General features: G+C 51.8%; 1 protein-coding gene across 2 annotated transcripts in view; it reads left to right on the top strand.

The window, feature by feature from the left end:
• The window catches only part of LOC118527529 (ATP-dependent DNA helicase Q1-like), a 336,638-nt gene that overhangs the window by 127,127 nt on the left and 184,011 nt on the right, over window positions 1-25,500 (top strand). The gene's annotated exons all lie outside the window — the stretch shown is intronic.

Genomic DNA, 25,500 nt, shown 5'->3' with positions numbered 1-25,500 from the left:
GAGCCACCCAGGCGCCCCCGAAGACAAGTTTTGATTGCAAAGGAATATGAGCTTTATTCAGGAAGCCAGCCACCTGGGGAGAAAGCCGACTCTTGTCCAAAGGCCAACTCTGAGGTTTCTGCCTGGCCCAGGTGTTATCAACGGAGATTAGGGCAGTTAATCAGTAACGACAGTATAGTGGTCTGTAAAACTTCCTGATTGCAAGCACACTCGATGGTGCCAGCTAAGACGGTATCTCAGTGCCCCGAGGTTATGCAAGACTCTCTGGTTTTGATTTCATGGTGTGCAGAAGGGCTCTGTTCTTTTCTAGGAAATAATGCATGATCTATAGGGATACTAAGAGAGATTAATCATCATATGGGCCAAGGGTGCTGGCTAAAGCTTAAAGACTACTAGGTTGACTGGAGGGTCCCCCGTGGCTACAAGAGGTCCCCTAAGATTCTGCCAGACTGGGGGCACTCAGGCTGGTGTGCAAAGTGAGGGGTCAGAGATCTGGGAGCCCCGGCTGAAGAGAGAGTGTGTGGTTGGTGAGGTGAAGGTACAAGTGGCTGGGCTCTTGGGGGTGGGTGTCCTGGTGTCCTGAGCTGGGCTGGGTGGAGGTGGATGGAGGGGAGGACACCCCCCTCAGCTTAGGGAGGACTCCAGGCTCAGGGCCTGTCTTAGAGCACATTCTCTCCAGGTGGCCCAGAGGGGAAGGGAGGAGAATGGGGAGCAGACACATCAGACCAGTCCAGCCTCATTCCTTCCCCTCTACCCTCCCACACCTCCCTAAGCCCAGCTTCTCAATCGGCCATTTCATACTTAGTACACATCTGCTGTGTGCACAGAGCTCCAAAGTGTTCTCTGGCCATTCTCACCCCAGTAACTGCTACCTTGCAGCCCACGAAGATACTCAGATTCCTCAGCCCCTGGGTTGAACTTCAAGCCCAGAGGGCTCCTCTGAAACCTGGGATCTGGAACCTAGATATTTGGGACAAAGCACGGAGAAGGTGAAGAAGTGGGAGGAAGGGGAAGGTTGGGAGAGAGCCCCACAATTTCCCGGGACAGTAGATTACTTACAGCAGCAAGAACGATTAAAGCAAGAGGAGAGCAAGAACTTCCCAGGAGCAGACAGAGCTGCTTGTTTCCTGAAGCAGAAATCCTGGGCCTGATACAGGGAGGCACAGCATGAAAAGGCACCCATAGAGGGAAATCCTCTTCCCAGGAGTGTTGGGGTTCAGCAAAGTGTGGTGGGGGAAGGGGAGACCGCTTACAGCAAACAGGCAGAAAAGGGGGTGAGACTCTTGGGGGATCTTTGGCTTCCAAGTGGAGGCAGGAGTCCCGTCCCGCTCACACAGGGTCATTGCTAAAGCATGCGCCCTCTGCTGGGCTCTCAGATGTCAGTGATCTGCGGGGCATAGAGATGCAGAGGCTGTGCAGGGTCCTGTCTCTTCAGCAACCCTGCGCTGGGAGCTGAGGGGGAGTCTCCCTCCAGCCGGAGTGGAGGCCGAGGTGGTGGGACGACCCGATGGGGAACAGTCACCATTTGCCTCTGTCCTCTCCTGAGACGGAGTGGCTTTGGGGTGACCAGGTCATCAGGCCATTTGGAGGTCCCAGGGGTGTCAAGGGTCCCTTCCAAACTGTAGCAGAGCAGAGCGGCGGGCTGACTAAGCGCCCCCTCTCCGAGGCTACTCTGGAGGGGGCTGGGCTCGCGGTGGTGGGCGGGGCTTCCCCAGGTGGGACTGAATTGCCTGGCAGGTTGTCCCTGTTCAACCTCTTCCTCTGCGCACCCCCGCCCGTCACTCTGCTGATGGGGAGATGTCTCTTCAGCTCAGCACGCGACCTGGTCGGCCTGCAGGAAGAGGGGGGAAGACAGGCAGAAGGCAGGAAAAGAGAGAAGGGGGCAAATGTCTTTCCTTTCATTGGGCTCTGAGACCTGCTCTAGTCCCTAGATTCTGAAGGGTTGGAGAGGTGTGAAAACAGATGTAGAAATGACTCGAAATGGGGCAAAGTGGTAGGATGCAGCAGGCTGGAGAGATGGAGGTAATGGAAGGTGGAGCCCACTGGGAGGTGGGGTTGTCGGGGGAGGTGAGCCAGGAGGGGAGGGAGGCGGGCTGGGGAAGGTAGAAGGTTGTCCAGGTGGGAGGGGACGGAGTGGGAGGTGGGCAGTGGAGGGGTCAGAGTGATGGGGGTGGGCGGGGTGGGAGGTGGAGGCACCAGGATGGGGCAATGCCAGATGGAAACTCAGAGATGGTCAGGGCGACCAGTTGTCTGGAAGGAGGACTGGAGAAGGATCCCACTGGGAGGAGGGGAAGCCGACAGCTGTTCAGCAGCTGTCAGAGCCTGGGAGGATGTAGGGAGTCAAGGCTGTGGCAGGGAAACAAGGGTGTTTGTGGGTCCTTGGAGGGTCCCAGGAAGGTGAAAGTAAGACCTCCAGAGCCACTTCCCACTCAGGCTGAGGCCTGACCCTGGAGGGGAGCTGAGGAGGTCATCTGAGCAGCAGGGATGGGTGCGAACCCATCTCTCCCTTAGCCCAAGGTACCTGCAGAGGGTGCCCATCTGGGAGGGAGCAGGCTGGGCGCCTTCCCAGCTCTGACCTCAGAATCTAGTGGGGTTTCTTTGGAGCGATTGTTTAGTAATCGTGGAGCGACTCAATCTCCCACAGCTGCCTAGCAATCCCTCTAATATAACTGTCTCCCACATTGTCCATGAAGAATGTTTTAAAATTGGTGTAATTCAAAGAAGTAAAGTAGGACTTTCCATGGGACAGCTCTATGGAGGCTGATTAACCCTTCATGGCCATCTTATGCGCAGATACAGCGCCCCATCAGGAACATTTAGGCTCTGGTCAAATAACATTAAAGGTTATTATGGCAAATGAACCCTGTAAAGGGGCAAGAGGCATGATGGAATGGGAGGGGAGAGATCAGTTTTAGGGCAGGGGAGTAGAATGGAGCTGGCCAAGTCTGAGATCAAGTTTCCCCAGGTTTGGGCACCTGGGGTCTGATGCTGAAGGAGATGGGGTTTCCATATCAGGGACAGCGGGACTGGAAGGGTGTTGGGGAGATGCTCACCACAGGGGCTGGGCAATGGAGTGGGGTGGCTGTCCATGGTGGCCACATTGCTGATGGAAGGTTTACCTGTCTTAATCTCACACATCAGTCAAATTTTATTAATCCCATTTTACAGGTGATGAAACTGAGGCTTAGAGAGCTATGTCAAGGGCCCAAAGTAACACAGCAAATGAAGAAGCAAAGGCAGGATTTGAACTCAGGTCCTTCACTCCTGAGCTCTTGCTCTTCCTCACACTCCTGGGCAGAAGGACTTACTGTTTTATGCATCTGCCTCAGCTGCAGGCTTGGGGGTGGGGGGTGAGGTGGGGGGTGGCAGGTAGGTGCTCAAAAGTGTTTGTTGTGTGAAAGACTGACTCATCTCTGCAGGTTGCACTCCCACAGCATGGGCCACAGTCCCAGAGACCCTGGTGGCAGGAAGGGGATAGAGCAGAGGAGCTCCAGTGTGGGCCAGGAAACTGGAAATAGCTTTGCTGCAGGTTTCCATGATTTCCCCGGACATTCTAGATCTCTAGGATCTAGAGGACTGGGCTCTGGGTCCTTGGAAGATATAGAGTAGTGTGTATGTGTGCACATGTGTGTTTGATGAGTGCATGAGAGTGTGTAAGTCTGCGTGTGCATGCCTGTCTGTAAATGTATGAGTGTGTGAGTATGTGTCTTTGTGTTGCATACACGTGAGAATGTTTGTGATGTATGGGTGTGTATATGTGTGTATTCTGAGGGTATGTGTCTATGTGTATGTATGAGTGTGAGCATCTGTGTGTATCTGCATGTGTGTGTATGAGTGTGTGTGTGTGTGTGCGCGCACGCGCGCGCGCTGTCCCAAGGGAGCCTGAAGACTCCTAGCTGCAGATGTCTTTGATTTGTGCACATTTCCAGCAGGTTCCAGGCTGTGCTATGGGGTAGGGGAGGGAGGAGACCAGGAGAGGAAGGCTGTTAGTGCTGGGGTGTGGGGGATGGGAGCCTGAGCAGTGGGGGTCTCTGTGCTGCCAGGCACAGGGGGATGGCATCAGGGTCCTGGGTCTGAGGTTGGGTGGAGACTGGGTCCTGAGGCCTGTGCTCAGGGCTGCACGGGAAGAGCTCAGAGGCCCTGCTCTGACCAGGGAGGGCCATAAAGATGGGGGGCCAGGATAGGAGGGAGGCCAGACAGGGGAGGGTTCAGCCCTGCTCTCTCCCCACTCCCACCCCTGGATTTGGGAATGATGGAACCAGGCTGCAGTCCCTAACTCTAGACTCCACCCATTCTGCCTGAGGGCCTTAGAGTCCCCAGAAGTCCCTGTGTGCCCCCTGCTGAGGCTGGATGACCAGAGTCACACTGAAAATCTCTGTCTCTGGTCAGTGCTACCCAGACAGGTCCAGAACAAGTCCTTGTCTGTTGGAGGACTCTGGTGAGGCCCTGTGTGCATTCTCACTGAATTTTACAGAGTGAGGCTTTCAGACCCCTTGTGCTGGGAAGTTCTTACTGAGTCTAAATCAAGTCCTCTTGTTGCACTTTGTGCCCTATAAGCCCAAACTGAGTTTCTGAAATTGGAGCCCAGCACCACAACCCCGAGCATGGAAGGAGTTTCTTCTGGACAGGGAAGTGGGTCGAGTGTAGGGACACTGAGAGGATGTGGGGTAAAGGCTGGTGGGTCACAGATGGTCAGACCTTTCCTGGGCAGAACAGTGATCAGCAGGGCAGATTCAGAGAAGGGAGCTCAGAGCCCACCAGTTTTCCCGGTTTCCCCTGTTACTCCAGTGCCAGGGGAACTGGAAACAGGGGCTGTGGGAGGAGGGAGCAGATTGGAACAGGGAAACGGCGTCCCTGTCTGCAGCTGTGAGGAGCCTCTGGAAACACAGGGCAGAGAGCAAATGATGAATGAGGAGAAGTTCCTCTCGCAGCTCAGGAAGGAGCAGGGGAGGGGCAGGGGCTGTGGGACTCTGAGGAGCAGAGGGGGGCGTGTGCCGAGGACGGGGGTGTGCGCAGCACGGTGTGCGTGGCCTACATGTCTGTGCTCCGTGGCGAACAGTCCTCCGTGCCCCAGTTCTGTGTGTAAGCATATGTCACATGGGGAAGGGGGAGCTCTGACATCGTGTGTCAACCCAGGGCTGTGAGCTGGCCTCCCGCTGGGGCCTATGAAGTATGCTTTGCCCTTAGGAGCAGGGGTCAGCCCCGATGGGAAGACCCTGGACTGGGAATCAAGAACACATGGGTTCCAGTTGGCTCTAGTTCTCAGCTGGGCCCCTGTGAGGCATCACCTCTGGGAGCTGGGATGGCACCTGCTGTCCAACCATAAGGAAAAGCGAGGTGGCCCTCCTGTGTCAGCAGCCCCAGGGCTGGGGACCAGAAAAGGGAAGGGGGCTGGAGCGGGGGATGGCAATCCAGGGGCTGAGGGAATAAGGGATGCCAGCAGGAAGGGCGGCAGGAGGGGTTTCCTGAATTGGAAATTCCTGGGCTCTTGCTGGAGCCCCAGACCCCCCAGCCTGGGCAGCCCAGCCCTGTCTCAGCGGCCAGGGCCCAGGGCTGGCTCTGCAGGGAGCGCCGCTCTCTGCCGCCCTCTTGTGGCCGCCGAGCCCTTCGCAGACGCTGCTGAGCGGCTGCCCCTCATGTCCTCAGGGCTGGGTCCCTTGCCCCCAGATGGAAATTGCATTTATTAGGAAAAGAGATCTTTGGTGTCCCAAGTGCGTCTTTTCCCCCATCTCCTCTGGTTTCTGGGGGCACTCAGGACCTCCTTAAGGCTGGGAAAGTCTTCCTGAGATTTCACCCCCTTTGCCATTGCCCGAAGTGTTAAGTTGTGGTTTTGAGAATGTGCGGTGGAGACAAAGGGTTGAGATGAAGATATTGAGCAGAGAGGCCTCATGGCCTAATAAGCCTGCATAGTAGGCAGGGAGGCTACCAGCATCTGAATTCCTGGAGAATGTTCTGTGAGGAACGGAGCGCTGCAATTGGAGCCAAAGCTCCATCCTAGTGGGCCAGCAGTCCATCTTCCACACAAAGAGCCACCTGCCTTGTTCCCTCCACACCATCCATGCCCAGGACTACGGGTCAACCTTGGGTGGCAGAGAATGGGAGAGATGGACACCAGGACGGGGATGGAAAAGCCCAGTAAATTCAAGCCAAGAAAGTCCAATAGAACGAAAACAGATTCAACAGAGACAGTGGGCAGCTGAACAGAGACAGGGAGACAGAGACAGAGGCAGGAGAGAGGAAAGAGAGGAGCCTCCAGAGGTCAGAGCTAAAGATCCAAGACAGGCACAGTGAGACACCCAGAGGGCAGAGATAGCAGAGACAGATGGACTCAGAGACAGGAGATGGGCCCAGGCTCAGGGGGTGGGAAAACCATGCACCCAGAGCCAAAGATAGATCCATGGACACGGGGCCAGGGTGAGGACACAGCCAGAGAAGTGCGTACAGAGAGGGAGGGAGAGGGAGACAGAGTAGGGAAAGGAGGAGGTGGGGACAGCGGGGAGGCAGGCAGAAGGGGCAGATAGAGGGGGCGGGGGATGTGCAGACTCTGAGTCAAGGGCTCTGCTGGCCCCTCAGGACCTGGGGCGCTGGTGGGAGGAGAGTCTTGTGTGTGTGTGTGTGTGTGTGTGTGAGGAACCCAGCAGTTCAGAGCTCTAGTCACAAGGCCAGAGTCTTCTGGTGCTGAAGGGACCCCCCCACCCCTCCCTCTGCAGCCCCTGCTCTGAGCAGTAGCGGGGAGGGGAGACAGGAACCAGATGCAAATTAGAGACAGACTGAGCTGGGAAAGAAATGGCAGAGCCCAGACTGAGATCAGAGGGAGAGAAGCTGAGAGTGAGAAAGGGAGCAGAGAAAGGGACAGAGGACAGAGAGGGACAGAGGTGGAGGACACTGCTGGAGGCAGGGGTGCAGGAGAGATGGGGGAGGGAGGGCACCTCTCACTGCAGGAGGGAGGGGTCAGGGGGAGCAGGGCTGTGGAGAAGCAGATCAAGGGCAGGGGGGAGGCAAGCAGGGCTCCTGTCTCCCCAGAGAGTTGGGCTGGGGTGACACAACCCTGGGGTGAGGTGAGGAGGGGGTCCTGAGTGCTTCTCAGGGTGACCTTGTCCCTCTCTCCTGTGTTCAGTGCAGTGGGTCTATCCCTCCTGCCTGTCCCCTTCCCAGTGGCACTGACAGCCGCCCCTGCAGGAGGCTGGCTCCTGCTGGCTTCCTCTGTGGGGATCCCTTCCCAGCCTGCAGGGCTGCTCTGAGCCTCCTCACCAGGGGCACATGGGTATCCTTTAGGGCGGGTCTCAGTGTTGAGAATGGCCCAGTGTTCTCCGAGGCTGGAGAAGGTGAGGACCCAGCTGGGAAGCAGTATTTCCAGTGGAAAACCAGGTGGATGTGGGCAGACACAGTGGAGGACGCGCCTCCTCCCACATGGCTCGGAAGCGTCATCGTGAAGGTCACACTTGCAGCCTTGACAGAAGGGGACATTCCTGGTGGCTGCTGGAGCCCCAGTGTTATTTTTCTGTGTGTTCATTACAACCAGGTAGCAGGGCTCCCAGGAGAACCTCTAGCCTGGTGCTCGAGGGGGAGGCCTGACATTGGCCTGAAATACTTGGTCGAGGGGTCCTGTCCATGGGGAGCTGACAGTCCCCTCCCTGCTCACTCATATGCACAGTAACCTGGTGACACTCACCCAACACAGACCTACAGGTGCAAAGGACCAGGGTGAATTCAGAATCAGAGCCAGTGAGTCCATCAGGGAAGGCTGCCTGGAGGAGGGGAGTCATGAGCGGGTGTAGAAGGAGAAACCCAGCAGGGCAGGGATGGAGGGGGAGAAGAGGAAGAGAACCCTCTGTTGCTTCTGAAGCAGGATGAGCCAACCCTAAGCCAGGCAGGAGCCAGCTGTGCTGGCCTGGAATAAACAGCTGGATTGGGGAACCAGCAGGAAGGGGCAGGGAGGGAGGCAGATGTGCAGAGCCAGGCTGGGGGTTCTGAAGTTGCTGGGATTGGAATTGAGGCCACTGGAGGGAGCCCTGAGATGTGCTAGGCAGTGATGTGTATGTGCACAGTTGTCTGGAGAAGTGAGTGCCCGAGTGAGCATGTCCTCTGTGTGCGTGTATGTGTGTGTGTGTGTGTGTGTGTGTGTGTGTGTTAGTGGGGGGAGATGTACATCCAGGAGGCTCTGTGCTCCAGGCTCCTGTGTGTCCATCTGTCTGGGTGATGGCATGTTATTCTGTCTGAGCTCCTTTGTTCATTTGTGTGTCTCCATGTGCTCATGGGTGAATGGTGTCTCAGTTGTTTTTGTGTATTTTATTTGGCTGCAGTGGTGGAGGGCAGCGTGTGTGTGTGTGTGTGTGTGTGTGTGTGCGCGCACGTGTGTCTGCAGGAGGAGTGGTGCCTGCGGGAGCCCTGGCTGCCCAGGCATCCCCTGCTGTCTCTCTCCCTGCACGGGCTCCATCTGCCCCCGCTGAGGTCCTGACAAGGAGGCAAACAGCAAAATGACAAAGTGCTCTGCCCGCAGAGACCAGCATCATTGTCAACCCGGTGCAGACTCTCCCTGCAGGGGAGAAACCCACAGAGGAGCCTGAGGACCAGGGTCAGACACCGGTCCTGCAGACACAGGCTGCTCCAGGGGCAGGTGCACCCACAGACAGTAACGCACAGAAGGACACACACTCACTGGCTCACGACCTCCCTTTCCCTTCCCCTCCTCTGATCCCTGTGGCCCTGCCTTCCATCACCTCCAGATGCCTGCCAGGGTTTGGGGTGATGGGGCTGGGGCGCTCGCAGGATTCCTGGAGCCAATCACCAGATAATTGTTCCTTTTCCCTTGGAGGGTGTGTGTGTGTGTGTGTGTGTGTGTGTGTGTGTGTGTTAATGCAAGTTTGTGCCCACACCATTGTGCATAGGACTCCTCTTTCATTCCTTCTGCAGTCCAGGTTTATCCTCTGTCCTTCTCTCTCCATCCTGGGCTGACTTCTGCCCCCCCCGTGGGCCTGTTGCCTCTACCCCTGGGTCCCTTATGTGCCTCAGGCCCACATCTCCTCCACAGGCTCCCTCCCTCCCTCCTGCTTCCATCCTTTCCCTGGACTTTATCTTTCCTCCCCATGCCCCCGCTATCGTTCCCTTCCTGGTGCCCTAGACTCTGCAGCCTGGTTCCTCCCTGTCACCGCCCTTCTGTCTTGTCCACACCTGCCTTGTCTTCCCCTGCAGATTTCACTTCTACCTTCCCTTGCTCTTCCCTTGCCCCACCACCTCCCAGTTTCCCTCCAGGCCCTCCCTGTGTTTCTGCACTGGTTCTTTTTGTACTGGCCCTTCTCCCACTCAGTTTCAAGAATTGTCCCAGGGCTTTGTCCTGCCCCTTCACGGGGCTCTCCTGCCTCTCCCCCAGAGTCCCAGTGTGGCCTGTCTCCTCCCCTCCCTCCCTGTCCTGAAGCTGCAGGCATGGTCTTCTGACTCCCAGCCTCTGCCAGGACTTCCCTGGTGATGGGGGGCGGTGGGGAAGCAGGTCTGGGGCTGAGTTTGATCCCAGCCTGTTCCTCCCCATGTAGCCTCCTCACCTGCACTCACTCACCTGTCACAGGTGGGGAATACCTGTTGGGGCTGCAGGAGATCCTCCCCGGGGCTGCAGTGAGCATCAGCGCTGTGGTAGGAAGGCCACAGACTCGGCACACAGTGTGCGCTCAGCAACTGTGAGCTCTTCGTGTCTGCCCTGCCTCACTCTGCTCCCCTGGCCCCTTAGCCTGGGGGCAAAAAAAATGTTTAGAACAAAGAAGAGTGAAAGTAATAGACTGTAAGCCCAAACTGACTGAATATCAGCAATTCCATATGGTTCAGCCTAACACATGCTCTAAGCTCTGAACACAGGAGATGCCCATGAGTGTGGACAAGAAGGGAGGATGGAGACTGAACTGAACCACAGGACACAGGAAACCATGTGAATGAGCAAATTCAAATCCAGGGAGGATGGAAGTATTGCCCAAAGTCCACCTGCCTCCATCCTGCGGTGGCCACGCGGGCCGCCCTCTGTCCCTGCGGTCATGGGCCTGTGTGTGCTGGGAGCTGCAGGGGGTCTGCGAGTCCAGCTCCCGCAGGACTCTCCCCTCCAGACAGGACCCCTGCTCCTGGAGCCTCAGACCCACAGCCTCCTCTCCCCTCCCTGCATGGCAGGTGCATGCGCGCACACACACACACACACACACACACACACACACACACGGGCCCTGGGGGTTCTGCAGGAAAGCACTGCCCCCTACACATGGATTCCCTCCAGCTGCCTGCTGAGCTGACACTAAGCTCACGGCGCAGTGGAGGCTCAGGTGCTGCCCCTGCTTGGGCTTCTTAGTTTCCTCCTTTCTCCCTGGGAGCAGAAGCAGTGAGTCCCACACTCCACCCTCTCTGTGTGTGCTGGGCACCCAGGGAGACCCAGAGGGAGGAGCAGAGGCCCTGGCCGGGGAGAGCTCCCTGACAGCTGGGAGAAGAGGCTGACAGCAGGACAGAGAGACTCAGCACTCCGGGAGCTCCCTCAGCACATGTGTGTGAGCTGAGTGGGTCAAGGGCAAGTGCACCAGGCCCCATGACTCGGATGATGGGAGACGGGCAATGACCACAGGAGGGAAGATGGAGGCAGACACAGAAGTCTAGAAGGTTTCCGAGGAGACAAGGAGAATGATGTCCAGCTGGTTAGCAGGAGCAGGAACATGGAGAAGAGAGGATCAGAGAAGTCAGATTTCTCAGGAAGTGCATGACCTTGGGGGAGGGAGTATGAACCCAGGAGACAGATGAGGGGGGAGTGTGTGCTGGTGTGTGTGTGTGTGTGTGTGTGTGTGTGTGTGTGTGTGCTTGCTGGGAATGTGTGTCAGGGAGGCAGAGGGATGGAGGAGGCAGGGGCCACAATGTAAAATGTCCAGGGTTGTAGCTCCACAGTGACCCTGGGATGGGTGGCAGGATGCAGGGTGTGAGGCTGACTCCTGGCCTTGATGTGACCTCTTAAGCTGTGAGGCTGATGAGCCTGGACCACACAGGCTAGGGAGCCATGACAGCGGCCAGGGCCTGGACAGGTGGGGACGAGGCCCCTGGGGGTCAGGAGACAGAAAGAGGGAGAGGGAGACAGGGATGGGGTAGGGAGGGGCCACGGGAAGACTGAAGGCTTTGAGACCTTTCTCCTGGCTCTCCCTTCACCCACCCCTTCCATGGACTCAATTCTATGGTTAAAGCTCAGAGATCTTCCATAAATGATGTGGTTCACCCTCTCATCTTCAGAGGATAAGGTATTCTGTCCCCACTTCCCAGCTGAGGCCTCAAGTTGGCCAAGCTCCTCTGGGCAGGACATGCTGAGAAGGGCCCCAGGGGGCAGGTCTTTGGCCCTCCGGGGAGAACCTTCTCCCTTCCACACCTGGACCCCAAGCCTGGCTGCTTCCCAGGGCCAAGCCTACAAGAGGGGGCCACACATGCAGTCATGTGATTCTCTGCTTTGCCCCTCACCTGCTCTGTGACTTGAGGCAAGTTACTTACACTTCTCTGCCTTGGTTTCATTATCTGTAAATTATCAGCACTGATAGCTGCTTCTGTAGCCTGTTATTGAGGAGAAAATGAGATTCATGCCAAAGAACCATGCATAGTTGTAAATGTTTATAAATTTGAGCACTTTAGGCCTTTTAATCCATCCTCATCCTCTTATTTGATGTCTTCTCAGCTTCTTCTCTGCAGACCTGCTGAGCACACCTGCCTCTTGTCTCCCAGCCCTTTTTACCCCCAACCTCTCAATCTGCATTTCCTTCCCTCTGATCTTGCTTTGTATTCTCCATCTCTGCTCCCATCCTCCTTTCCAGAGTCCCTCAGCACTGGAGGATCTGGCTATGCTCTGTTAACTTGCATCCACCCGACCCCCTTTTTTTGTCTTCTAGTGTTTCTTACCAGTGTGTCTTCTCTTCTCATATCCCAGAGAACAGGGTCCTGTCTTCTCCTCGTATTGATGCTTTCCTTCCCTCTGGGCTGGATTCACAGGGGGAGTCCAAACAATGGACCCCAAGAGGCGCAGAGAGCTGGAGATCCAGCAGGAGTGGGAGGCCTTGGGGGACAGGACAGCAAACTGGACATCTGCATGTGGGTCTTCCCTCCAGGCTGTGACATCCTTCCTCAGAATGTTTGCCATGACTGGGGGAGGGAAAGTCATCACCCTCCTGCAGCTCAGTGTGAGAGGGGAATTCATTCCCTAATGTTTAGAGAGATTACATTTCCTTCCCTGATGTGAGACCTCTCATCTGGAGGTCCATCCCACCGGCAAAGGAATAATAGTCAAGAGAGGGCTTTCTTGTTTGGGTGTGATAAGTGTGTATGCTCTGATTCTAACATTTACCCAATATAGCTCTAAGGAAATCATTTCTTAACGTGTATTCTAAATTTTATTGCTAAAATTAAGTCCATTTCTCTAGTGAAGGCAGTTTCTCAAGTCCAGGATCTCATTCAATGTGTTTCTTTCTTTCTTTCTTTCTTTTTTTTTTTTACATTTTTAAAGAATTTTATTTACTGATTTGAGAGAGAGAGAGAGCAGAGCAAGAGAGAGAGCACAGGAGTAGGGGGGAGGGCAGAGGGAAAGGGAGAAGCAGGGAGGAAGGGAAAAGCAGGCTCCCAGACTTGATCCCAGGACCCTGGGATCATGACCTTAGCCTAAGGCAGATGCTTAACTGACTGAGCCACCCAGGTGCCCCTTGTTCAATGTGTTTCTAAAAGATGTATGTCCCTGGGGGAGAAGGAGAGTAATGGGCAGTAATTTGGAAGAGAAATGTAATTACTAGCTCCTGGCTTGAATTAAATGAAAGTTCTGGACATTCTGAACTTTATAATTGCCCATGGGAGTGGGATTAAGCTCCTGGGTTTTGCTCCCTGGTCTCCTCTGCAGGATTTCTCTGGAAGGTTCCTTCTCCACCTTCCTTCCTGCTGCTAATGAGACTCCTTGGGCTCTAGCTGTCATCAGACATCTGGCCTCTAGGACCTTCAAATGTGGCGGCAGGGAAGGGGGCTAGGAGAACAATTCCCCTTTAGATAGCTTGAGTTAATGTTCTTAGATTCTCCCCTGCCCTGAGAAGAGCTGGGGGAGCTAGTCTTTGCAGAGCCCCAAGAAAGCCAGGGGGAAAAGGCAGGGCCCAGGTGCCATGCTAAGTCTTAAGTCTTTACGCACATGGCTGGGTGCATCATCACTGGTCCCTTAAAATGGAGATTCAATCATGTACACTGGCCTCAAGGTCGCTATTGTCTGCCTCAGTTTCTCCTTTTGTGGGTTTCATATGTGTATTTCTGGGGGCCCTTTAGTGAGGAGCTGCTTGAAGGCATTGATCCTGACTGCTCAGAAGGTATCTACAGTGTTGACCCCAAATGAATGGACAGTCACTAGTAGGTTATTTTGCTCATCCTGTGCGTGGTGCTTCTTCAGCTCTCGATGCAGACCCAGTCCCAGGCTTGAACCTCTGCTCCCGCTGCCCCATGAGATCCCTAACCAGTCTGTCCAGCACCTTCTCCAGAGCTTGTCAGGATTCCTTGCCTGCCTGCCTCAGTTTCTCTTTCTCCTTGGCCCCCACTCCCCTGCACTGGGTCTGCCAGGCTGCATGAACTCTGAGAAATCAGGGCTCTCCCCCTGTCTCTGGCTCATACCTCTGCCTTTTCCCCTCTTCCCCCCTCCCCCCCTCAAGGTTAGACATTTCATGTGACATCACCTGGATGGGCTTACCTGCCAGGTCCCCCCACATGTCCCCTCCTCCAAGAGAGACTTGGCCCCAACTCTGCATCCTCTGCATTCCACCCCAGCCCTGAGCCAGTATTTTCTTTTTCTTTTTAATTTAAATATTATAATTGGGTCCCCACAAAATGAGGGATGAAAGGTGGGAACATGCAGGGGACAGAGGAACCAGATGACATGGCCAGGGCCACAGCTTGTCTCCTGTGGGAGTTGGATGAAAAAAGAAGTCAGGGATGGAGTAGGGTGGACGAGGGATGGGGGGACTGTGGCTGCCTTCTCCCCACTTCCAGGAAGCATTTGTAGTCCCTGGATCCCCTGTTTACCCTGGCATGCTAAATTTCCATCTCTTATCCTGCCTCTTGTCCTAGTGGCTCCCTGTTTTGCTCCCCCTGACTTGTTTTACCCTGACAGATTTTCAAATAGAATAGGGTTTAGGGCCTGAGCCCAAACAACCCCACTTTATTGAGGTACTACATTTGCCTTCCCTGCTTCTGCCCCTTGTGCAATCTTACCTTTTCCCCTCTCTGGGACAGAATGTTTGATGCCCCTCCTTCCTTTCTCTCTCTCTCCCTGAAATTTAAAAAAGCACCAACTCCCCAGGGAGGCACAACAGCCAGGAGTGGGAGGGGTGAGGAAGGAGAGCAGGAGCATCAGGGAGAAGGCTCACAGACCTGGAAGGGCCGGGCAGGGGGTACAGAGAGGAGAGGGGGTGAGGGCGGTGGCCGCTCCTGTCCTCTGCCACCCCTGCCCACTGTCCGGGGGGCTTCAGCATCACCAGGGGACAGGTGTGTGGGGTCAGGTCTGATAAGCAGAAACGAGGAGCAGGAAAAACTAATCCTGAAAACCTAGTGATTTCCCCTAAGAAACATCTCCTCCTCCTTTCCTTCTGGAGGCTTCTTGGTTGGTGGGGAAGGAGTGAGGAGATGGTGCGGAGAGAGAGGGGAAGAGGAGAGGGTGGCAGGGGACTTTCCTCCGCTTTCCATTCTCCCTGCCTGCAAGGTGGGGCTCCCCAGGGCTGGGAGGGGAGTGGCTGAGAGCTCACGGGCGCCCCCTCTGCCCTGAGAGGGAGCCCACAGCTGAGGGGTGTCACTGCCAGTGTCCCCAGTGTCCCCACTGCTGTCCTAGCACAGACCTCGGGGGTCCCTTGGCTGCAGAGCTCACAGACATGGTGACGCCATGGCAGCGCCCCCACATGTGGTCGGGAACAGCAGCCGCCCTGGGCATCGTGCCACACACAGGACGCTGCACCTTCTCCTCTGTCCTACTGTGTGCGCCCGCAGTGGGTCCTTCGCAGCAAACCTGCCTCACCTGTGTCCCATGTGAAGGGCCGCGTGTGGAGGGCACGAGTCAGCCTGAATGTTGAGGTGGTCCTGCGGGAGAAGCTCTCCCACACTGGGAGCAGCTGTAGGGCTCGTGCACTGCGCCCTCCTGCCCCGTGTGCGCACGTGGGAGCTCACAGGGTCCTTGTGCTTGCGGTGCTGCAGGCACACCGGGCTCAGGCAGGCCTCCAGGCCCAGGGCCACAGCTTGTTTGGGCTCCAGGGGGAGGCATCGAGGAGGCCTTGCGGACCCTGTCACAGGCGTGCTTCCCCTGGATGTGCTTTCCCCAGGCGGTTCTGGTCACTCGCCACCCCTGGCTTCTGGGGCCCCTGAAGCTACTCCACCCCCCGACCCCCCCACCCCTGCACTCGCTTCTCCCCCTCCCCCAGAGGTTCCGCTCAGCTGGGGACGCTCAGGAGGCTCGGGGGCAGCACGGTGGGCATCTCCATAGCACCTGGGGGACCCGGGCAGCCTTAGCTCCCGCGTGGGTGCTTCTGCCTCCGGAGCCTAGAGGTGTTCTGAATTCTTTGCTGCGAGGGCGCAGGCGTATGCTCCCTTGTTATTTGTCCTCTTCTCCCAGGCAAATGCAACCTGGACATGGCAGCTGTGGAGGCTGGGGCTATGTAGGCGGTGGCAAGGCTGGGGGTATGGTGGCAGCAGAGACGGGGCAGCCTGGGCAGTGGGCGAGGACACCAGCGGGGACTTCAGAACTGCTGCGCCCACTGGGAGGCTGCAGCCAGGCCCAGGGCAGCAACAAGACAGACCCGATCCCTTCAGGGACCTGCTGCTACCCTTCTCTCCTTCCATCCACCTCTACCCACTTTAAGGAACTACTTTAGGGTTTAGAGGACTATCAACACTCTCAGGTAGAGGCAGTGGTACCCCTTTTCCTTGAGACCCATGGCTTGTGGGCCCATCACTTGTGCGTTCAGCCTGGCGTCTCTAGGTAGACCCCATCTTCTCCAGCTCTGAGAAGTCTTGCTTCTGTTTCAGGGTCTTGGAAGCCCTACATAATGATTGTCTAGAACACGAAGCTTTGTAGGCAGGGACTACATCATTACTTCCTCCAGCACAAGCCTCAATGCACATTCAGTTAGAATATGCTATGAACACTGAATGATGATCTTAGGAAATCCCTCCTGGTGAAGCTTAAGCCAGTTTTCCCTTTCAGTTTTATTCCTGGAGTGATGGGAAACCGGGGTGAAGGGGTAGTTATGGATGGTGGTGGTAGAGAAATCTGTATGGGATTCTGGGAGAGGCAGCTGAGGGTAAGGATGCTTCTATCCTGTTCAAAGGACTGCTGGATGGGCTCTATAGCTGGATCTGTGATTGGCTTCTAAATCACCAAAGGCTGGCCTCCACTGGGCTCCCCACACTCTCCTCCTGCCAGCTAGACCTCCTCCATACCCAGGACCCTGGAGAACTTGTTTCCTTCTAAATACACATCTTGCTGCCAACAAAGTTTCCAGCAAAATCCCATTTAAGCCTCAGTCCACCTACTCTACAATGCAGGGCCCCCCCAGTCTTCCATTGTCCACCTCTAGCTTTCCCCCAGGATTCTAAATAACCCACCCCCTTCACCCTCCCCCATCCTTCCCCGGGCCCTCCTCCCAAGGGCTCCACCTCCGGAGGGCCCCGCCTTGCCAAGGCCCCACTCCCTGAGGGCACCCAGTGAGCTCCACTCCAAGTCTTCACTCTGCTTGGCCAAGCTCCTTCCCTGTCCCTGGGTTTGGTTTGCACTTTCTTCTCAGGTCTTTCACCTCTGAGGCAGTAAAAGCCCATGGGTAAGTGATTTCTCCTGTTTATAGAGTTGGCAGGAAAACTGAGATGGAGCCAGAGAGGAAGCATGGGCGTGGAGCTTGGAGTGCCACTGGCTGTCTAGCCCTATGGGGTTGAGCAGATGGTATTTCATGGTTCCAGAGCTAGACTTTCAATTGGGGGAGGCAGACCATTGCACCTTGCGACTTTGGGAAGGGCAGGTAGGTTTGCTGGCGTCAGACTGATTTGGAAGCCTACACATTCTCCTCCAGACCAGAAAGGTTCTCAGCAATGCTGAGGAAAATGTGAGTTAGGAGAGGTTATTCCTTGGTGCTTCTCCTCCAGTGACCTTCCCACCTCTTTGCCCTGGCCTTTCCTTTCTGACTTGGTGCAGAGCTTGCTTTCTTCATCTTTGTCTTTCCCACAGGGCCCAGAACATAGTATGCTTAGACATGTTCATGGAATGAATGACGATTTTTTCATTGGGCTTTGCTGCCTCCTTCATGTTTTCCATGCTTTCTCACTGGAGATTCTGAAAGTCTCTGTGCCGAATCTTCTTAGGAAGGACACTGATGTGCACTTTGCAGAACAGCAGGTCCAGTTTGATAAGGTGGTCCCCCATCACCAGAGAGGATTTGAGGGGCTTCTTCCTTCATGATCAACGAGTTAGGTATCTATTTTTACAGCTGCTAACAGTATCTCCCTGCCTTTCTTATCTAATTTTTTTTAAAGATTTTATTTATTTGTTTGACAGAGAGAGAGACAGTGAGAGAGGGAACACAAGCAGGGGGAGTGGGAGAGGGAGAAGCAGGCTTCCCACTGAGCAGGGAGCCCGATGAGGGGGCTCGATCCAGGACCCTGGGATCCTAACCTGAGCTGAAGGCAGACGCCTAACGACTGAGCCACCCAGGTGCCCCTCTTATCTAATTTCAAAAAAGTTGTGGTGGGGATGGATTATAGGCCAGGTCAGGCTGTAGGACAAAAGATTACCAAGTTCCCCTGGGGTGTGGCTGCCTGGTGGTCTTTAAAACACTGTATGAAGGCTTCTCTGAGGTCCCAGTTTATTGTAAACGAGCCAGTGATAAATAACCCTTGAAACTCAATGTCTCTGTTATTTCTCTTGGAATCTATGAATTACATGTACATTACGGGCATATTTATTGATCGATAAAGGCTTGAAGGAGAAGCCTGGAATAGGACTGGCTTCCTGTGTCTTTAAGAGGCAGTTTCTGTTATGGAAAACCATACTTAAAACTCTTTAATTTCAAAGGCCCTTGGAGTCTTAAACTGTTCTCTCCCTTCCCTCCTCCCCATGGCCATGTACACTGTGGGCAGTAACCCAACATCAGAGCCCAGACAACACTATTTGTTGTCTGATACCTGTTTTATTGGTTACATGTGGAAAATGTTGATTTCTAGGTTGTCTTTCTCTTGCCCTCTAGCAGTTCTTGGGCTACTTCTCTCCATTATCAATTGCTACATGTTAAGTGCCTCCAGAAGGCAGATTTGTTTTTATCTTAGTTCAAGCAAAATCATGTGGAAAGGCCAATTTACCTCACCAAGTATATTCCAAACTGATAAAATAAATTTTGAATTATATTCATTTGGTTTATCCTTGTCCCTTTTTTTTCTTTTATCGTCACATAAATCACAAAGTAGAGTAGGGATTAGAAAGAACTAGGGAAGAAGGATACAGAGTGTCCTGGAAATAGTGGAGGCTCTTTGTTGTAGATTATGTTGCCTGAGCTGGGGTGAGGCTGGTGGGTCTTGGGGGAGAAGTCATATGGATTTATATTTGGATAAGAACTCATGACTTTGAGGCAGGATACAACATTCATGAGACTCAGATGATCTGGTGTCTTTCCTACAACAAACCAAAGCAAAACAAATTAACTTTCCAAGGGAGATGGTGTGGATACATAGGGCTCTGAGAGGAACCAAGCACAGTCTGGTGCGAGAGGACGGAGAGACAGAGACAGCCGAGTCCTTACATGGGAGGACAGAAGGACACACTTAAAGATACGAAGGAAGATAATCAGAGAGCCAGTTGGCCTTTCTTAAGCCAACTTGTGTGCAGCATATTCCTGAGGGTCTATCTTGGGAGGAGGTACATGGAAGAAGGAGCCGTGGGCCCTGACCACTCACAACTGCTAATCTAAAAGTGGAGACTGTGTATAGTGATGGATGGAATCACTGGATGGATTTCTAGATTCTCCTCTTATAAGAAAAGGAAGGACTTGGAGGGAAAAAATAAGGCTGTTTAGTAAAACTTGTTGGAAAAAAATGATGTGAATCGTGCTCATTGTAGACCAAGTCCATCCTACATTACAGTTTTAGATTGGAAAATGAGGTGGACAGGCAGATGGATTTCCTTCTACTGCTTTCTCCTAAGGACTTTTATTAGGTGCTTTGTGTTGACAGGATTTGGGGTTGAGAAAATGGAATAGAGAATCAAAGGGGGAAGTAGAGAAGACAACAGTTTTCACTGTTGACATCAGTGTATCCCATCACTTTCCAAGCCCTTAATTGCACACCCTTCCTGGCTATCCCAGCTCTCTTTCTGATTCTTGTTTGAAAATTCTCATTCTGATTCTTCCTGGTAGCCCATCTAGTTTCTGAAGACCTCTAGAAGCAGAATCTCAGACTTTTCTGATTTGTCAGGTTGATCATCCTGTTTTGGTGTGGTAGAAATGTTAAGAATTTCCAACACTGGATTCTGACTGAAACTAAACCTGTCATTGTGTCAAGTCATGAATGAGGAACATTGCATTTCACTCTGTCTTCTCTGCAGTTATCCCAGAGGGACTAAGAAAAGGCACCTTGTTCAGAGCCATCCCAGAATGATACTAGATAATATGGAGTCTATACAGCCTCTAGAGAAGATCTGGTATATGATTGTTTACCCAAATAATGGTGCAATGATACTAGTGTGGTGTCTGCAAGTAGCAGGGACTCTATATGTATTGTGGGAAGGAAGCAAAAATGTTTTGGTCTTATCTACATAGATTTTGATCTCCATTTGGCTGGATAGATTTGATATACATGCAGTTGATCTGTTGTGTGTTAGTCTGCATCAGAATGTATTTCACTGACTTGGAATTCAGCCTCTGCCAGACTGGGATGGAATTGGAGAGGTGTAGTGCTGGGGGTGGTAGGGTAGGTAGGTGAGTTGGACGAGGTGGCAGTGTTTCCTCTTGGCCTAATGAGCAGACAGTCCAGGGGCTGCCATGCCTTCAAGTTCAAGTCTTGGTTGCACTGAGTAATATTTACTTGCAGAATTCAGATTTCTAGTTTCTGGGAGAGAACCTGAAGCAGGTTTTACCCTAATGAGGTTTTATTTTAGAAAGGGGGACAAAGGCTTCTTCCAAGTAACATGCAAACAGAATGCAGTACAAAGTAAGATCATAGGTGAGAGGATGCCTGGTAAGTGATCCCTTTGGTGAGGTTGTTCTCAGAAGACTCCTGGGAGATAAGTTGGGATATTTGTTTTCTTTAGTATGAGCTGAATTTGGTTACTTCAACTTTCTTTCCACCTTTCAGGGAAACTATCTGACCTTTCCTTCTCTTTCCCCAGGGGAGAAGTTACACATTTATTACTATTGCAGTGATTTCTCTCTCTTTTCCTTTTCTGTACAGGCCAAGACTGAGAATTGTTATTATTATCATTATTATTATTATGTCTTAGTATCTAGATCTGTATTAATATCTGCGACAAGTATCTAACTGGATCTGTCTAGTTGTGCAAACTTGATTTGTTGGTTTATGGTATGGTGGAGTTTTTTATGTTTTTGGTGAGAGGAATGGAAGAAAGGCCTAAAAGAGGCTCTGTTTATTGGGCCACGGCCCAAGCTGGAGTTTTACCTGAACTGATATTTTCCTGGGAAACACTTATACACAATACCAAGATGGAGTAATTCCCTCCTCTTCCATGCAGTCTTCTCAGGTTGACAAATGATGCACAGAAGATAATCATAAATCTTGCCAACATGGGAAAATGGGGTCCTTCCTACTCTTATCTTCCATCAACTAGGAAGCCATCTGGGTTCTTGACATGCCCTTACCTTGACTGTTTATTTCTGACTGAGGAATACTCTTCCTGGTTCATAGTTTATGTATCTTTTACTAATTTTGGCAGATGGGGAAGTGTTCATGAAATGCCCTTCATGGTAAATTCCCAACAAGGGGAATTCTCTGTTTGCCATGATTGTCTTGCACTATGTGTAATTGAGCATGTGATGATTTAATAGACATGGGGGGAAGAAAAATGTTGCTTTTGCTTGAGTTCTTTTGCACAAAGAATCAGTGTGGCACCTGGATTTTCTAATTTGGAACTTACCTTTGTACATTTACACTTAGTTGAAATCTGATCTTTAGTAGATTGAATCCAGTCCTTCTTACTTAGAAACTTTTGGTGGTTTCTACTTGAGGGACCATCAAATTTTTCACTTTAGCCCCAACTCCAACTGCACCAAACCTATCTGTATAGTTATTTACAGACAGTACAGGAAAAATGGTAACAAATACAGAAATATCTTTTGTCTGGGAGCTTACACTATAAGGATACTTCCCTATCCTCCTGAAACAAAATATTACATATACAATTACCATATGATTCAACAATCCTACTGCTGGTTATACATCCCACAGAATTGAAAGCAGGGACCCGAAACGATAACTGTATACCCGTATCCATAACAGCATTACTCATAACAGCTAAAAGGTGAAACAACTCACATCCTTGCAGTTTAGTTGGATTGGACATGAGTTTTTCTGGAGACCTATGATGGAATTTTGTTTTGGAGTTTGGAAGGAGCTCACAGACTGAGAGAAACACAGGGAGGAGGATGGAGGGAAGGGGGCACTGGGAGCACTAGGGAATTCATACAGCCTGGCTTCATGTTCCCTGGCCTTTCTCTTGCATTTTTTAAGCACCTCTCCTGAGCAAGCACCTCTTTTGGGAGAGACCGTTTCCTAATTAAACTGAGATTCACTCCCAAGCCCTTTCATTTCATTAGGAAATGTCTTCAGGTATCGAAACAGATGATGGTGCATGTTTTAGTTTCCTGTTTACACCTCACTTTCTATCTTGGCAAAAAAAAAAAAAATCCTTCTTCTAGGAATCTCAAGATATAGTGGTCAATCAATACATTTATATGTTCATTTTCTCTGTCTTAAATGCCTCTTTTGCTTGCTTGGTATAATCATGAGCAGATCCTTGACCTGGGTAGTGAAGGTTGGGGGTGGGAGTGTGGAGATCAGGAAGAGGAGGTATATGGATCCTGACCCTGCCCTCCAGAGCTTTTAGACCATAAAGGAATTTGAGTGAGGCACTTGCACACCAGGAAACAGAAAGGGAAAATTAGTTTCAGCTGGGCATCAGGATGAGCTATAAGTGCTGGCAGGAAGGGGAGGAAGGTTGGAGATGAGGATCAGTCAGCATGGCTTAGGAAAGGCTTCCTAGATCTTGGGGAAAGGTTGTAGAATAGGGTTGAGAAGATCTAGAGGGTCAGACTGGACAGAAGGAGTGAGGAGGGCATCTCTGGCAGGGCAGGTACTTACCCAGGCCACAGGCTCATCCCAGGAAGGGTAAGTCAGGATGTGAGGAGCTGAGTTAAGAAGGAGGTGCTGGTCCTGAGGGTAGGGGGAGAATTAGGGCAGGGTTCTGACAGCTGGGGCAGAGAGTCTAGACTGAACAGAAACCACTGGAATAATTGCAGATTATTTCATGGAGGTAGGTCATTTCTGCACATGGTGTTTGAGGATGATGTTTCTCTGTGTTCTTATAAGCTGGATTTGTGGTAGGTTCTCTCAGGATTCCCAATCATGGATTTGCTTTCTCTTCTGTAAGGTTGCTTGTTCATTTGTTTGTTCTGCCTGCTTCTGTTGGAGTCATAAAATATGATTATTTAGTTCCAGGATGTTTTGTTCTTTGGGTTGCTTCTCTGGTATCTTCATACTTTGTCTGTAGGCCCACTGTCCCTCATCTTCAGTAAATGTGGGAAGAGTGCAAGGACCACCCTGCACAACACAGTCGAGAGAAACAGAAATTATCAAGCATTACCCCTCTCTGATCCTGCCATTCAGATGATCCCCCTCTGGGATTCCTGCTTAGGGTCCATAGGTGGATTTTAGAAGAAGGCATGACATTTTTTTGAGGTGATCAACCTCAGAGGGGTCTGTGACTCAACGAATATGAAGAACCACTGTTGTGTCTTTGTTGAGAGGGAGGTGGCTGGGGTGGTTCCCCAGAGAGAGAAACATGGTACAGGCATCCTTAGTGCCAACCACAGGAGTCTCCAAAGACAGTTGAAGGAGCTGGAGGAGAAAGAGGAATTGGAAAAAGGGAAATGGGTTCAGAGGGAACTAGTAGGAGAGGTGCCCCATCTTCCTTGTTCTTCACCCTCTTTCTAGCAGGTATTCTTTCTTTGCATTCTCCATATCCTGGCAATTACAGATTCCTGTTCCCCTTCATGTTAAATCTATCAAGTGCCTGTCATTTATCAGGCTCTGTACCAGGTGCTCTCACAACATTATCTCCTGCAATCCTTTCTTGAACCTGAAGTTCACAGAGTAGAGTCAGTCCCTCCCTCAGTCATGGCATGTTCGCACCATCACTTCCTGCCAGCCCCTTTTCAATGCATTTTATTTTCCCCTTTCATCCTTATCTCTATTCTCATTTCCCCTCCTCATTGGAGGCACTTGCTTTAGTGTATTTAACAAATGCTCTTCCAGTCCATGCTCTATATGTGTAGTTAGATATATTCATCCACTCAATAAATACAGTGCCAACTCTGTCAGGCACAGTTGTAGGTGTGGGAAATACAGCTAGGATCAAGACAGGAAAAAAGTCCTGCTTTCATGGAGCTTACATTATTTTATAGTGAGATAACTCATAAACAAATAAGTAAAACATATACTACCTTAAATACTGACAAGTGCTATGGGAAAAGAAGGGCAGGGGATGAAGTCCCTTGTGTGTGGTTAGTAGGGGACTACAGTTGTATGTGGAGTGATTCAGGAAGGCTGTGCTACAAATGTACTATTTTACCCAATGCAGTTAAGAAAGCAATCATGTAGATATCTGGGCTAGAAGTGGTGCAGTTATAGGGGACAGTCAGTGCAAAGGCCCTGAGGTAGGGTCTATGTTAGGAGGCCAGAATGGTTAGGAGGCCAGTGGCTAGAGAGGAATGTGTGGAGGGAGAGAGAAACAGAAAGCTGAGAGGTAGCTGGGTCAGTAACAAATACTGTAGGACTTTATAGGCCATTGTAAATGCACACTTTAGCTTCTACTCTGAATAAAAAAAAGAAACCAGTGGAAGATTTTGGTCAGAGAACATGTTATTTTTAATAGATATATGTGTATACTTGACAAATATACAGTATTTTTGGCTTATAAGTATACATAAATGACATTGAGCTATATCCCTCATCCTGCTTTTACCTTTCCTACTTGTCATTGTGTCTGAGATCTTCCCAAGTTGTGTGTGTAAATCTGCTTTATTATCTCTGACTGCCGTGTCATATTTCATTGTGCACACACGGCACATTTTACTTATATACTCCTCTAGGAACAGACGCTGGCACAGCTCCCACTTCCTGCCACCACAAACAGTCCTGTGAGGAACGTGCTCACATGGGCCCCTTATGGACTCAGGAGAGAGTGTCCTTGGGGTGTGCACCTCGCAGAGGGATCGCGGGGCGGGAGGGTGTGTGCGTTCTTAATTCCACTGAGATTGTGCTTCAGGATGGTGCCCCAGTGACGCTCCCACCAGCAGTGTGGGATGGTTTGTATCTCCTCACTGAATTCTCATGCTGATCCAGTGAGGGAGGTCAGGTGAGGTCCTTGTGAGTGAGGAGACTGAGGCTTAGAGAGAGTGAGCCAATTCCCCAAGTTCATGTAGTCACATGGAAGGGCCAGGGCTCTTCCTTCATTATGTTCCTTCATTAAAATAATATGTTTGACATATTGAAACCATGGTTTGAGCAAGAAAAATAAATAACTCCTTGTGAAAAATTCATAGGGGGTCACAAGTGAGTGTTTTAATACAAGCTCACAGAGCAGGGCAGGGTCTCCAGGCCCTGGCAGCTGACATCCCAGATGGCACAGGGTGAGTATAGAGCAGTGTGGTCAGTGAGGAGACTGTCTGCAGAAGTGAGCTCACCTTCTCTCCCGGAACCCAGAGAGGGAGGGGACAGAAGGAACTGTTTAGGTCGTGAGCTACTGAGCTAGGTGACTTACTTCTTTTTTATATACTCATCACACTCTCATAACTGTGGAAATGAAAATTGTAGTGAATTTTTCCTGGGTGCTTTCAGTGATGGTTATTGAATGTCAAAATTCACAAAACCACCTTTCTGGGTCCTCTCCCTTCTCAGTCATGGACCCTGGGTTGGCTGCTGCCCCCATTTCTCCAGTGTTTCCTTCCCAGACAGCCTGGTCCTCTCTTTCTTTCAGGTGGTTATGAAGGCCTTGCTCTTTTCTCCCTCTTACTCTCTGTTCACAGCACGCCTGTGGGTCTAGGTGGGGAAAGGAAAGGGATGGACTGTACATTCTTGGTCATCAGCATAGCTGAATGGATGATGCAGAATGAGGAGAAAGGGGTGGCAAAGTGCCATCTGACCATGGTTAGCTGATGTTGGAGCTAAGACTTTTAAGACTGGAGGACCAATATTTAAATTTTGAACTCAGATGATATTTAAAAATGAGTC

The sequence above is a fragment of the Halichoerus grypus genome, chromosome 6, assembly GCF_964656455.1.
Source record: "Halichoerus grypus chromosome 6, mHalGry1.hap1.1, whole genome shotgun sequence".
Classification (NCBI taxonomy): domain Eukaryota; kingdom Metazoa; phylum Chordata; class Mammalia; order Carnivora; family Phocidae; genus Halichoerus; species Halichoerus grypus.
Note: the sequence above shows the minus strand (reverse complement) of the source record. Positions and strands in the feature narration are given on the sequence as shown.